This window comes from Psammomys obesus, unplaced genomic scaffold (genome assembly GCF_907164565.1).
Source record: "Psammomys obesus unplaced genomic scaffold, mPsaObe1.curated_primary_1811, whole genome shotgun sequence".
Taxonomy (NCBI): Eukaryota; Metazoa; Chordata; class Mammalia; order Rodentia; family Muridae; genus Psammomys; species Psammomys obesus.
Window position 1 is genome coordinate 716,366 of NW_026591450.1, and position 14,786 is coordinate 731,151.

Consider the following 14,786-nt stretch of genomic DNA (forward strand, 5'->3'; position numbering starts at 1 on the left):
ACACACACACACACACACACACACACACACACACACACACACACAGGTTTGGCACTCAACACTTGAGGACATGTGAGCTGTGACTGATGGAATGGCCATCTTCGCTCTTGTGTGCTCCCAACCTTTTTTATTTTCATTTATTTTATAAAATCTTACCAGACTCTTACCTCCTAGATCCAAACATCAATAAGGCTGCTGCACATAAGTGCTAGTACGTGACTAAGTCCTCACTGGGGTACTGTCCTCCATCAGTGTGCCTTCCTTTAGTTTGCCAATTCTGCTTATTTGGGAGTAGCTGACGGCTGTATAATTTACCATGTATTCGCTTGGTGACTACTGTTATCTCCTGCTTAAAATAGTCATCATTCATACAATGGCCAAATGTTTAAAGTTTTCACAAACACACACACAGACAGAAATTATACTGGGCTGCTGAAACCATAAAAAAAAAAAAAAAAAAAAAAAAAAAAAGAATAACGACAATCTATCTTCCCAAACAAAATGGCTGTTTTCGTCCTTTGTGCTTCATTCTCGGCAAAGTGGTGGACTTCCCATCTTCCACTGCCATGGTGCAGTTGGGATGAATCTGCAGACACTCGACATAGATTTAGTGGCAATGGCCTGTGGTGAGGTGGAAGTAGGATAGTAGCGAGACTTTTGATTTCTTTAAAAACCCACTTATGTTATGTGACTCTGTTTTTGCTTTGACCCCAGGCGTGGGCTACGGGGCTGCTTTACATTGTCCACAGCAGCGGCATGTAATGTGATTTGTGCCAGTTACAGACAGCTTAATTCTGGGAGCCCCCGAGGGGGTCTAAGTGGGAGGCTCTAAGCGAGCCGGCAGCCCTGCTGCTGCCCCGTGCTGCTGGTCCCTGCTGTTGTTGGCTCCTGTTGCTGGGTTTGCCATTTTGGGACTGCTGGTTTGCTAGTTTGCTAGATTCTCTGACAAAGATTAGACTTTCCCCTAGGATCTTATGACCCTGATCAGCAGGAAGTCGTTTAAAGAGGTCTACATTCCCTTTCCCCTCTAACTTTCTCTCTCACCTACCTAGTGTTGGGGTGTTAGAAGGGACAGAGGCAGATAGGAGAACCCAATAAAATAGCTAAAAATTATTCCTACAAGGCTGGGTTCAAGAGGGCCTATATCAGGGCAGAGCTAAAATGGGGGTGTCATTTAGCTTTGACCTTACTATCTAAGAGCAGGAGATGTACAAAGCACTGATTAATATGGTCAGACCCATCCTTTAAATGGCCTCCATGATCAAAACCTCTTGCCCACACCGTGAATACTGTGGGAGGTGTCTTCTTATAGGGTGTGGAAAGCAGAGACATTAAATGATGGCTTTAGTCAAGCATGACAGATTCGAGTCAACAAACCATATCCAGGTGGGCAAATGAGACCAACAGTCACAGAGAAGGCCTGGGGAAGGAGGTGGTGATAGATAACCCCCTTTATTCCCAACAGGTTCCCCTCTTAAGTTTGGAATAATTAATAAAAAAACAACTGTCTGATGTAGATAGACACAGGGGAGAAAACAGATGCAGGACAGATGAAATTTAGGGTAAGCACTATTATCTCTGTCCTGATAGAAGGAGGCTTCAGCAGGCTTGATGAGTGACAGCCTGCTTCTGAGGACTGCGCTGGTTTAGAATATGTGAACATCAGACTTGCCACCAATAACGGTGACTGAAGAATATAAGGCTTGGATCTGTGGGAGCTTTCTGTTACAATCATTTTCAGTTTTACAGACTTATATTCTTTTCAACATCAAGTTGGGCTAAAATTCTTAGGCTGCCAAACCCACCCTCTTAAAGCGCAGAATTCAGTGGTGTTTGGCATATTCACCAAGTCATGTGCCCATCATCAAATCCTAAGTTCAAAATAAGTTCAGCACCTCAGAGGAAGCCTCTGAGTCTACCACTATCTCTTCCCATTTCTTAGTACTGCCCTTGTCTCCAGCCCTCGAAGCCTCGACAACCACTAATTTATTTCCCTTTTCTATAGATTTGCCTGAGCAGAACAGTTCCCAAAACTAGCCTCACACAGTACATGGGCTGTTGTGACTGCCTTCCATATATTTAGCATTTTCCTAACTCTCATTCTGGAGTAGCACATGTCAGCCTCCACTTCCCTTTCTTGCCAGATAATAATACTGGGCTACAAGGTTCTGTTTCATCCGTTCACCATAGATAGGGCTTCTGAGTTCTCTCCATTTGGGGCTTTTGTAAATAGCACAGCTACGGACATTCACGTGCAAGCTTTGTGTAGATACATTTTTAAAAGTTGTGGGAATATCACGAACATTTGTGTTAATGTTTTCTCCTGGTAGTTATATGCTTTTGCAGCTCTTCCCCTGAGCTCTTCCACCCATTCTGTGTTTGGATTTGCATGTGCTGTGGGGTTCAATTTCTTTGCATCATTTTTGATAAGACCATTCTTTCCCATGCAAAGGTTTGGACATCCTAGATGAAAATCAATTGGCCAAAAGGTCATAGAGGTTATTTCTAAGGTTTCAAGCCTCTTGCGTGGATTTATATGTCTACCCCTATGCTAGAATCACAGGGTCTTGATGACTGCATCTGTACTGAATCTACTTTTGAATTAAATTCTGTATCTATCTATCTATCTATCTATCTATCTATCTATCTATCTATCTATCTATCTATCTGATCACGCACCACTTCTACTTCAAGCAGGCCAATATACCTAGGACATAGAAAAAAAAAAGCATGTGTATCTTTCATGCAGTACCCAGACATTAATTAAATATTTTCTGTTGATTTGTGAGATGCCATCAGTTCAGAGCCACTGTTCTTCTCTTGGGAAGGAGGGCTGAGGAAGATGCTGTCCTCTACCACACACTACTAGGGTCTAGCCTGGGTCTCTGCCTTGACCTACAGAGACTAGAACAAATGCTGACTCGCTTTGAATAGCTCAAGGCTATCTCTCCAACACTACCCTAACCTCCTTTAGTCCTGTCTGAAAAAAAACTGAAGGCTGTTAAGAGGTTGCTGTTGGGCACACCAAGCACCCAGGCCTCTGCCATCTCTCAGACAAACAAACAAACAAACAAACACCCCAAACAACAACAACAGCATCAACAAACCAGAGAGGGCCCTTTGGTAAAAGTGTTGACAAGGGTAAGTTTCACGTAGGCCATCCCCAGTCTCACAGTTTTTGTCAGTTTCCACTGTTCTGATCCTCCTGAATCCTTGCCCCTCTCTGAACACCTTCATTCTTCTTTAAATGGCCAGTGACCTCTATAAAAATTCCCTATTGCTGGCTAGACTGTATCCCCATCACTTTTATTTTCAGTTCTGTTTATCTCAATAGAAAACTACGGATGAGAGGGAGGGGCCCTTAAATTCTGCAAACGCCAATTGTAGGAGAAACATTCCTCTCAACATGGGAAAAGAGAAAACACTCAAAATATTCCCATCTAAATAGTATAACTTCAAAAACAACAGTTTTAGCACATACCAACTTTTCCCCAATATCAACTCAGCAAAGGGAGAAAGAATTCTAAAGCTCCTACCCACATGACCAAGTAAGAGGAAGGGGGAGAGTAAAGTTAGGTTTGAAGAGACATCAGTGCAGACAACAGCAGTGATTGCACAGCACAGCTGTTCAGCAGGTTTCAGCATCAGGGGTTAACAGTGACGTGTTTTGCCAGTGACTGCCCAGGTCCTGGGGATAGAATGGCATCTATGGCAAACCTGAGGCACATGACAGAGAGAGGGGGTAGGGATTACTACAACAGACAGGTACCTGTTTGCATGCCAAGTTGCTTAATATAGGGATGAGCTGGGTTCAGGTCTGTTCATCAGTTGTTCAGAAGGTCCTAGGTTATAGGTCTTCATCAAATATCCCCAGCCCGAGATCAGGAAAAGGCCTGGAGATGCCGTAAGAGTAAGCATCCATGGAGATAAGAAGGCCACAGGAAGAAAAGGTGGGAGGGGCCAGGAAAAGAGAGAAGGTGTGCATTTCTGGAAGCAGAGATGGCATGGGGAGAGAAAGCCAAAATCAAGGGGAAGGCTGGCTGCTCTCCTGGTTAAGACTGTCCTGGCCAAGGGAGATGGAGTTAGGGCCAGGGCAGTGGCATTATGGGAAACAACTTGGAACCAGAAACCACAGGATCTGATGACTAAGTAGAATTCGATAAGGGTGGAAGGGACATGGAAAAGGAAAAGAGATCAATAAAAATCCAGGCCACAGCCAGGAGTGGTGGCACACGCCTGTAATCTGAGCACTCAGGGAGGTAGAGGCAGGGGGAGCTCTGTGAGTTCAAAGCCAGCCTGGTCTACAGGTCGAGTCCAGTGCAGCCAAGGCTACACAGAGAACCCCTGTGTTGAAACAATTGATCAATCAATCAATCAAACAAACAAACAAAACAACCAAAACAAACAAAAATTCCAGGTAATGCTAAAGGCAGCGCTGTCAAGACTATGAAAGAGAGCACAGGTTGGCAGAGATGGGTCTGAGTCCTGCCTGGGAGAGACCCTGACACCCATGAAGACATCCATAACAGGACCCAACACATCACTGTGACTAACTGAAAGTGCAGCGAGGGAAGGAGAACCCAGAGGGTGTGTGATGATGATTCTAGAAGCCCACATGTGTGACAGTTCCTAGGAAGGCATCGAGAAAGAGGACAGCACAACAGCAGCGGCTCTCTGAGCTGTATTTCATTTCATCTTTATTTCGGATTTTGTCTCTTTTAAAATTCTCAAAGGCGTCTGCCCTCTCATGAAGCTGAGAACAGTAGGATGTTAAGGGTTACAATTTTAAGTCAGTCCTTCCTCGTATGCTATGTTCAATATGTTATTTTCCAAGAGGTCTTACCTGAATTTTTAAAGAAACTAGATAAATTTCAAATCAAGCACAGGATTTTCCACTCTGAAATAAAGGCAACTGGTATTCATATTTTATATCTGGTGTGTACAACTAGCTTCATACTTCACAGAATGCTGCATTTAAATTCTAATGTATTTTAATAAGGAATGAAAGAAAATATCACCCAGTACATTTTTTTCCTTAAATTATCCCCAGTGCTTGATTACTCCTGCACAATCAAAATCATGTCTTAAATATGAATGATACAAAACAAGACTACAGACTGCCTGTCTAACAGAAAGACTTGTTTAAAATGACATACCTAGCTATTCAGTAATCACTTTATAATAACCCCTTTCATTTCCAAATCTACTTAGCCATCAGGCAGCAGTGAGGAAGGAGCTGGCAGCAGTTCCTACAACTGCATATTAGTTTTACATTTCATGACAAGCTAATTCTAGAGAGTTCTAAAGAGAGACAAGCATGGGTCCTTGTGATTTTCTTCCCGTTGCATGAAAGAAACGCATGTCTAGCTGATAAGTGAAAGATAAAAAGAATACAGACATACTCTTTTCACTTCATCCTGTGCCGGTGACAGCTGGCCCGGATTGCACCCCAGGTGACAGAGAACACCTCTAAGTCGGGAGAAGTCTCAGAGTTCCTGCTCTGCAACAAGCTGAGAATCCTCCTGCATGCTTTGGAATTCCACAGCTATCTTCCCATCAGAAGTCCTAACTGCAACAGGATGTAATGCAGGAGACTGCTTCCATGGCTCACAGGGCCAGAGATCCCACTGCACTATGTGGTAAACTATGGTAAATGGCAAACACACTTGGGCCTTTCCCCTTCTCCTGTCACAAAAGTATATTTCAGTGCAGACTAACTTGAGGCCATGCCATAATGATGCATCTAATTAAACCCCAAACCTCACTAACTGCAAAGTGTGTGTCCACTTAGCGCCAAAGAGTTGAAAGAGAGAGACAGCTTTGAAGATGTTATTGAATCCCACCAGTGATGCGCAGCTGAGAAATACTTTATGTTCTTGCTGTAAGCCTGTTAAGATTGGCATGAAAATCACCTGGTAAAATGATAAAGCGAGGCTTAAATCTTCCCAGAGCTCAGCAGCTCCATCCTTGCCAGGAAAGCACAGGCACCGATGCTGTTCGTAATGTCACACGGAAATAAATGGGGTATTTGATACATCAGTCAGGGGAAGACGGAAGGGGAATTTCTTGCCATTGCTGTAGTCTAACCCCTGACAAACTGCATTAATTCAAGATCATCATCAGTGATGTCAGTTGAAGCAAGGATCTGAGACAAGGCTGCCTGCCCCGATCAATCCACGCTAAGGAAATATTACCTGTGAATGCAACGTGGCTAAATAACAAAGTTATTTTTTCCCTCTAAATGGCTGGATTTAAGTAAGTGTAATCACCCTGAGCAAGAATGCAAAATGAAACCATTTTGGCACGTTAACTCCAGTGTGCAGGAACTGATAAGTGAGCGGCTGTCTGCGGACTGCTACAATGAGCTCTTAGCTGTTCTGTGATGGAGGCCCGGAGTGAGCAGAAGTTGTTTTTTCACCAAGCAGCTTTACATTAACCATTTCTAAAATCTGGCAACAAGATAGGTCACAGACATGAGCACTGAAAACGAGAGATTAAACATCAGCAGCACACGACAATTTCAAATTCACATTTGCTTAAACCTTTTCTGGTTCCCCACATGAAATACATACTGCTATCCTCAAAGAAATCTGTCTTTTTTGTTTGTTTGTTTGTTTGTTTTGTTTTCCCTTAAAATCCTACCAGTGGGTCTGGGAACTGAATCTTTAACACTGCATCTTTATCAAGTGAGATTTGGTTGCCTCGATCCAGGACACTGATCCATGTAGCAGCAGCCCAGTGTCACTCACCCTCACTCAACCGTGACAGGCGCAGAGTCTATCTGGGACTACATCTTGGGTGATGTCTCACAAATGGAAGCAATGCTGAATGGGAAGATCACTGGGGGGAGAATAAGGTCAGCAGGATTCACGCAGTTTCAAAGCATGTGGTACACAGCTGGTCAATATGGCCCTGTGGTAGAGGATTTGCCTAGCATGTTGGGGGTCATGGGCTCAATCCTCAATGTCACTGAGCAAAAAAAAAAATCCCCTAATAATAAAAACGCCAAGCAGCTGGTACCTGTGCAGGGAAAACTTTTCCCAGCCAGCACCTACCCCTTCTCCTCACGCTGCGACTCACTACTCCCAGCTAATGCAGAATCTGGAGGTGTGGCATGGACCACCCAGGAAAGAGCACCGGCAGTGCATAGCAACAGCACTCAGGGGGGTTCTAGAGGGCAAGTGCCTGGCATGGGAACTGGGGGGCCGTATCCATCACATCCTCCTCCAGTTATTCTTCTCTACCTCCTAAAAACAACCCCTTTTCAAGAAAGCCGAGATGGAAAACCACATTTAATGACGGACTCTAACTTGCTCATCAAGTGTGTGTGGTTTGTGATATATCTCAAAGGTGTTTGTTTCTGTTTTGTTTATCTGTTTCTGGTTTGTTTTTTGTTCTTGTTTTGCAGTGTAGAAAGACTGATCCAGGCCTGCACCAATGCTGGGCAAGGCCACCACCACTGAGCCACACCCAAACCGGATGGTTTTGTTTTCAGGTTGAGTCACAGGATGGTACTTCAGACTGGTCTTCAACTCCAAGGCACTCAGTGATCTTTCTACCTCAACCTGTTGCATAGTTGGGACCATAACTGGACACAATACCTTATTTCCATTTTTATACATTTTTTTTTGCTGATATATCTGTGTGAATGCATGAGTGCAAGTGTGCCACAATGCACATGTAAGGTCAGAGGTCAACTTTCAGGGGTCAGTTCTCTCCACCATGTGAGTTATGGGGACAGAACTCAAGTTATCAGTTTTGGCAGTGGCTAGACGCCACTGAGCCATCTCACAGGCACTCCAGTTGTTTTCCAATTGGAAAGTTCAATTAAAAAAAAAAAAAGTAAGAGGGCACACTGTATAACATGCCTCACCATGTACCAAATACTTAATTTTTAAATAACATTAAAGACAGTATTATTTTTGAATACTTATATATCAAGTGACACACACACCCCACATACTTACACAAAGCTATTTCTTAAGTATACAAGTAATAATTCTAAAATTACAATAAGAACGTTAAGTTGGGATTTGGGAGGTGGACATTAAGTTTCAAGAGCAGCCTAAGCTACAAAGGGAAGGCTTGTTCAAAACCCAAGAAAAGGGGCTGGAGAGATGGCTCAGTGGTTAAGAGCACTGTCTGCTCTTCCAAAGGACCTGGGTTCAATTCTCAGCACCCACATGGCAGTTCACAACTGTCTATGCCCCCAACTCCAAGGGATCTGACACCTTCACACTAACGCACGTAAAATAAAATTAAATAAATTAGTAAAAGATACTTAAAACAAAACAAAACCCAAGGGGAAAAAAAAAAGAAAATCATCCAAAGCCTCATTTCACTATGTGAGGAAGATGGAACCTTCTTTCATTGTTTGATTAATCAATGTTGTGCAGCGCTAGTGACCCCAGGGCCTCATGACTCCCAAATGCATGCTCTCTTCACTGAGCCCACAGCTCTCCTTCACTTTAAACAGGAGCACAGACTGTGCAGGCCTTGTATTGTTGGGGAGGGAAATGCAGTAATCTGTGAACGTTCTCAGAACTTCTGAGGTTTAGCTTCGTGTGCATGTTTCCTGTGCCGACACACAGTGCCCACGATTTAAGAGGCGTCCGCAACACAGACAGCTGCATTTTATTAACTCCCAAGGCTGGCTCCTAGACCATAAATCTGGAGGATGCTAATAATGGAGGTATTAGAAACCAACTGCATAGAGAATTATGAATCTGGCAATTACTTCCGAGCTGTACAAAACTGTAAAGTATATCAGGTTTTCTCTAATTCTGTCAGACAATAAACTAGAAGAAGGTCCTGGTTATTTAGAAATATGGAGACTTGCTCAAGAGGTCACAATGACAGGCTTCTGCATGGATGTTTCTAGAACTAACCCAATCAGATATCCTGCTTCTAGCCAGGTACACAACACTGGTCATTTTGACATTTCCCAGGCTTGAAGTAGAAGGAGGCAGAGACTCAAATAATAAAAATCAAGAAGCTTTACAGAAGCTTGAAATCTATACACCTAAAGAAGATAAACAAGAAAGAGGACCTGGGTACGATGATCAATCCTCACTTAGAAAGACAAATGGGAGGTACATTGGACATAGGAGAAAACAAGTAACAGGACAGGAGCCTACCACAGAGGGCCCCTGAAAGACTCTACCTAGCAGTGTATCAAAGCAAATAACCAAACCTTCGGCAGAGTGCAGGGAATCATATGAAAGAAGGGGGAGTTAGTATGACGTGGAAAGGATAGGAACTCCACAAGGACCAAATATATCTGGTCACAGGGCCCTTTTCTGAGTCTGACACTCCACCATGGACCATGTAGGGATATAACCTAGAACCTCTGCTCAGATGTAGCCCGTGGTAGCTCAGTGACCAATTGGTTTCCCATAGTAAGGGAACAGGGACTATTTCTGACAGGAACTCAATGGCAGGCTCTTTGACCTCCCCATCTCCCAAGGGAGGAGCAGTCCTGCTAGGCCACAGAGGAAGACTCTGCAGCCAGTCCTGAAGATACCTGATAAAACAGGGTCAGATGAAAGGGAAGGAGGTCCTCCCCAATCAGTGGACTTGGAAAGGGGCAGGGAAGAGATGAGGGAGGGTGTGGAAGGGAATGAGGGAGAGGGATACAGCTGGGATACAGAGTTAATAAAATGTAACTAATAATAAAAAATAATTTTAAAAAATCAAGAAGCTAAGAGGCTACTGAAAATGTTATGTTATTGCAATTTATAATATGATTGAAAATATGGGTGCCTGCTAAAACCTCAAGGCAGTAACTGAAAACCAACTTCCACAAAGCTGAGATCTATTTTTAAAGCCATGTGGGTCTTTGTTTCTTCCTATCCTATTAGATGCTTGCTTCCTGCTGAACCCAAAGGAAACCTGATTAGTGTGACAACTGACTTCATTCTCTAATCACAGTGATATGCTCTGTCTCAAAAGTGAATCTAAACACACCCCAGCTGCAGCCTGGAAGCAATATCAAAGTCCAGTGGACGACGAAGCATGAATCCCAACGAAATGTAAATATGAAAAGCGGCAGCTTGGAGCTTTTGGCAGCCATTGTACGTAAATGATTCCCAAAGGGGAACCATGTGGAAGGTCCAATGAAGATGCAGAAAGAGGAGGAAAGAGAGAATTAACAGAGAAGCAGAGTGAGCACAGCAACCTGATTCTTGCCTCCCTAACCTTCAAGGGGCGGGGAATATACCTCCCTCTTTCTTCTGCCCCAGAGAACACACGCTGCAATTACAACCCCGTCCCCAAAGAATGTTTTAGCACTGTCTTAAGGAAACTGCTAAAGGCTTGATCCAGGACATCCTCCAAAGGCCTCAAAACTTAGTCCTTAGGGCAGAGACACAGTTGGGGGGTGGTGGGACCTATCAGGAGGAAGCTGGGTCATTGCAGTGTGTCACAGGCTGAAAGGACCAGAGCCGAGCAAACACGGGCAGAAACTTCTGAAACCACGGGCCAAAATCCCCTTCTCTTTCTTGTTATTTTCTCGGGTGTTCTTTTTCTTACAAATGGATGGCCAACTAACACACCAAACACTGGTGTCACAGATGTGAGTTGGGTGTGAAAAGTCAGAGTAACCAGAAATTCGGAGCTTAAAAGATTAATGAAACCATGCCAAGGGTAGAATACTAACCATTTTATTCACGTACATTTACATATATTCATACTCATATACATACACATTTAATTTATTTCTCAAAGTGAGTACCCTAAGGGAAATGGGTATTTTTCAATAATTGCATTTAACTAAATTTAAGGTTTCTCAAACTTCAGATGTTGGATCAGTAATAGAAAAAAAAAATGACATTTGCTGGCTCAGAAATTAAATAGTAAAATCAAGACTGAAAAGCAAAGAGGGAACTTTTCAAACATCTAAAGAAGCCATTATCTAAGGCATGAAATATTTTTCTTAATAAGTACATCTCTGAGACCTGGGAAAATTAGTCAAGATGTAAGAAACAGATTTCCTATGAAGTAGATGAGATAAGATGTGCTAATTCCAGCTAATGAAGCTATCAGACGGGCGAGCACACAGAACTACCAGAATAAGGGGCACGTGGACCCTAACAGTCTGTATTCTAAGAAGAAAATCCTGAAGAACAGGCGCTCTCTCTCATCCAGATGTTTTATTTAACATCATGCAATACTTATACAGAACTTCCATATTTGTCCGGAATATTCATTTTTTTTGGCTGAAATTTTTGTTCTTTTAAAAAGTCATTTTACTTTTGTATGTAAGAGTCTTTTGCCTACATGTTTGTGTCAGTACCACGCACATGCCTGATGCCTGAAGAGGTGGGCCGGAAGATCCCCCAGAGCTTGAGCTAGGAATGTCTGTGCGCCACTGTGTGGGTGTTGGGAACAAATCCGGTTCCCCTGCAAGAGCAACAAATGTTCTTAACCGCAGCACCATCCCTCCAGCCCCAAGTCTCACTCTTTTAATGGCAGAATATTTTCATAAATCTAGGAGGTCATGGTCTGAATTCTTTAAAGTACAGTCTATTCTTTAAGCACAAGTCCTAGCCAGCAAAGGCACCATTTCTGAAACTCAGAATTATAATTCTGTAGATAACATTATCTTTAAACTACCCATATAATAGAGCAATATCTATTCAATCTAGCATACTTAGTGTTCATTAAGTTTACTCAGGTAGCAAAGACAGTCCTCCCAGGCTCTGGAGCCCAGTGGAAGAAGTGAGAGAAGCTCTGGCGGTGCCTAAGAGTAAGCCTAGCTGCTATTACCAACATGTCTGATAGGCGAGTCTGTGCACAGAGGCCACATTTGATGGGCTTACAATTGCAAAGTCTATCAAATACTTCCCATTTGCCTTTTCTTTGTAACTTTGCTTCCAAGCCTATCTTCCCATCCTGAAGGAAAAACAACAACAACAACAACAACAACAAAACCCCAGAAAAATCAAAAGAATAACAAAAACCCAAACAGACAAAAACAAAAATCTTAACACGAACACAAAAAACTTAGATTGCCTCTGTTTAATGTTAAATAAAAAGGAATAATGGAAAACTTATCACAACTTAGCCAACCCTTAAAAGTCTCTAGAAGGTTCTATAACCTCAGGCAGCCCGTTTCTGTTTGCTAAAATCTAGGATTTGGAATATTCTTCTTCCTTATTGTTTGACTACAGCCTCATGAAATCGATGCACTTTTCCTCCAAGGCAACAACAAGTAGTTTTTATTCTGCTGGAGGCATCTTGACATGTGTTAAGGACTACCCTTGTTCATCTTCACAAGGGCTAACACCCACTGCTTAATACAAACTTTAGTACAATATGGCCAGACGACCTCCCCCTAATTTTAGCAATATTTCAGTAGCAGTTGAATAATTCACTCCAATAGGTATTTCATTTTCTGTTTTCTTGAAGGTTTCAAAGATACTTTATTTTTTCAATATGCTATATTTTAATGGATTTATGATTCTTTGACTTGGCATAACTTGTAAGTTGGTTTTGAAACATTTCCTTGATCATTGCACCACCAGCTGGCATGACTACTGATCTCTCCACCCCTTTAGGGTGACTCTGCCAACAGGGGGCAGGTTCCATTCTACTCCAATTTGTGTGGCTATTTATGCCCATGTAGAAACATAGCTCCACCAGCTAATACAGCATTTCCATATTTGTCGTGGGAATCAGGTGTCTGCTTCTGGTGGCTCTGCCTTGCCACCACTTGCTGACTCTTTTTAACTGGGAGATGGCTGAGTGCATTTTTTTTGGCCAAGAGCAACTTCACGGAGAAGAAGGTGGAACTGTGGTGACCACAGCAGCTTCCTCTGTGCAAGTTCGCCCCAGCTACCCCTGCTGGTAACGTCATTTCCATCAAGTTTTCATTTTTTGATATTTCACTGTTTATCCCAGATTGTGACTCATGTGCTCTTATTTCTAATGCTATTTTTTTTCTGGTGCTTCTGTTTAGAGAAAAATAAAGTAAATACCCCTCCGAGGAGAATTCCATTAAAAAAACATCTAATTATTTGTAGATATCTTTAACTTTCCTGCTTATAAGTTTTAAAATTCTTTAAATGTTAACTCATATATTACAACATCCAGCATGATAATTTGGATCATACCAGGCTAACTGGAATTTTTATGTTCTTAATCATTTATCATTTCTTTACATCAAGAGACCTGACTCCCTCTCCTCTAGCTCTCTGTAAGATATATAAAAAGCTGTAAAGCCTGTACATCTTACTGTGTTGTAACCCCTAAGAACTAATTCATGTTTAACTCGATTTCGACAACCAATGTATAAATTCCTCTCTTTTACTCACTGTTGTTGCTGGAGCCAAACACCTGACAAAAGCAAACTAAGGAGGACTTCTCTTGGTTCACTGTTTTGGAGGATTCAGCCTATGGTCTCTTGACCAAAGAGCTCAGGAAGCAAGAGCTTGCCTGGCAGAGCTGTGTGTAACGCCAACAATGTCAGCTAGGTCTTTGGCACATTCATCCCTTGGCTTCTCCCCAGGAGTTGTTGATGGGGCACCGTGGTCCTGCTTCTGATGTTTAGAGGGCTTCATGCAGTTCGTGGCTGTGGCGGTTAATCCCAATTGCCAACTTGTCTGCAACGGGACACAGCTTGAAGCAAGCTGCCGGGGTCACTTGGAGGGATTTTCTTCATTAGGTTATGAGTTAGGGCAAGACCTGTAGTAGGCGTGCAGATGCTTGCGATTGCAGAGAGACATCACGAGAACCAGGGATGTTGAACACACAGGGGCGTCTCTTCCACAGTGAGCGATGTGTAACCTTTTTTCAGCCTGAAAGGCTGGGAATGGCTGTGGTTCTTAGCCTGGTGGCCTCTGCACTATCTGCATGGCCAGACCATAGGGCTCCCACAGATTATAGGTTTGTCTCAGTCAATCAATGGCTTTCTCCTCCCTGAGACCTTTACCAGGAGCATCGGTCACCTTGAGTCTGCTTTCTCGGTTAATTTATCTTTACGGAAAACATTACTAGAACTTTATAAGAGTTTCATGGAATCATGTCTTAAGCTTTATTATATACACATGGGGCTGAGGTAATTATCAACAGATAAAATTGTACTGTGCTTATACATGCCTGAAATAAACTAACCAGTGTCAGACTCTCAAATTTTGAACCAACACCAGCTACCAAGTCATGTTGAACTGAATTTTGTTCTTGCATTAACACTTGATTGGCTATGGTGTTTGCAAAGACTCCCACAGAGACCCTCTCTAAATATGTCTGGTATTCTCCAGGGGCAACCAAGATAAAAGGAGGTAGAAGGAACCTTTGATTTTGCCTGCTTGTCTTCACAGTGTGCTAGCAAGTTCTTCCACCCTGTTGGTGCCTTGCTGTGCCTACTGCTACCTTTCTTTGCTGACATCACTACCATCCTGCTTCTTTGAGGGTGGTTCTCCATGAATCCTTGAGCAGGCTTTAAGCATCAAACAGACTATAGAGGCATTTGGCCTCATGTGGACTGTATCACAGAAGCCAATCTAATAAATATTCATTTAATATCTTTTCTTTCTATCTGCCCTATTTGTCTAGAGAATCCTGAATAATGTAACTGTTGACTGGGAAGCAGATAATAGGAGATGTCAGCACTGAGTTGGCATTCTGTCTTTCCCATTTTTTTCTTCTGTCTCAGTCCTGAGCCATGGGATGGTGCAGCCTTTCAGAATGGATCACTCCCCATGGACACCTCAGTTAAAGCTCTTCAGGAATTTCTCATAAACACACACACACACACACACACACACACACACACACACACACACACA

General features: G+C 42.8%; 1 protein-coding gene and 1 pseudogene across 3 annotated transcripts in view; both read right to left on the reverse strand.

Annotated features, from left to right (window-relative positions):
• Window positions 1-14,786, reverse strand: part of Ptprm (protein tyrosine phosphatase receptor type M) — a 676,296-nt gene that overhangs the window by 291,059 nt on the left and 370,451 nt on the right. The window lies entirely within an intron of this gene.
• LOC129679181 (cytochrome c oxidase subunit 7B, mitochondrial-like) lies at window positions 12,534-12,856 on the reverse strand (annotated as a pseudogene).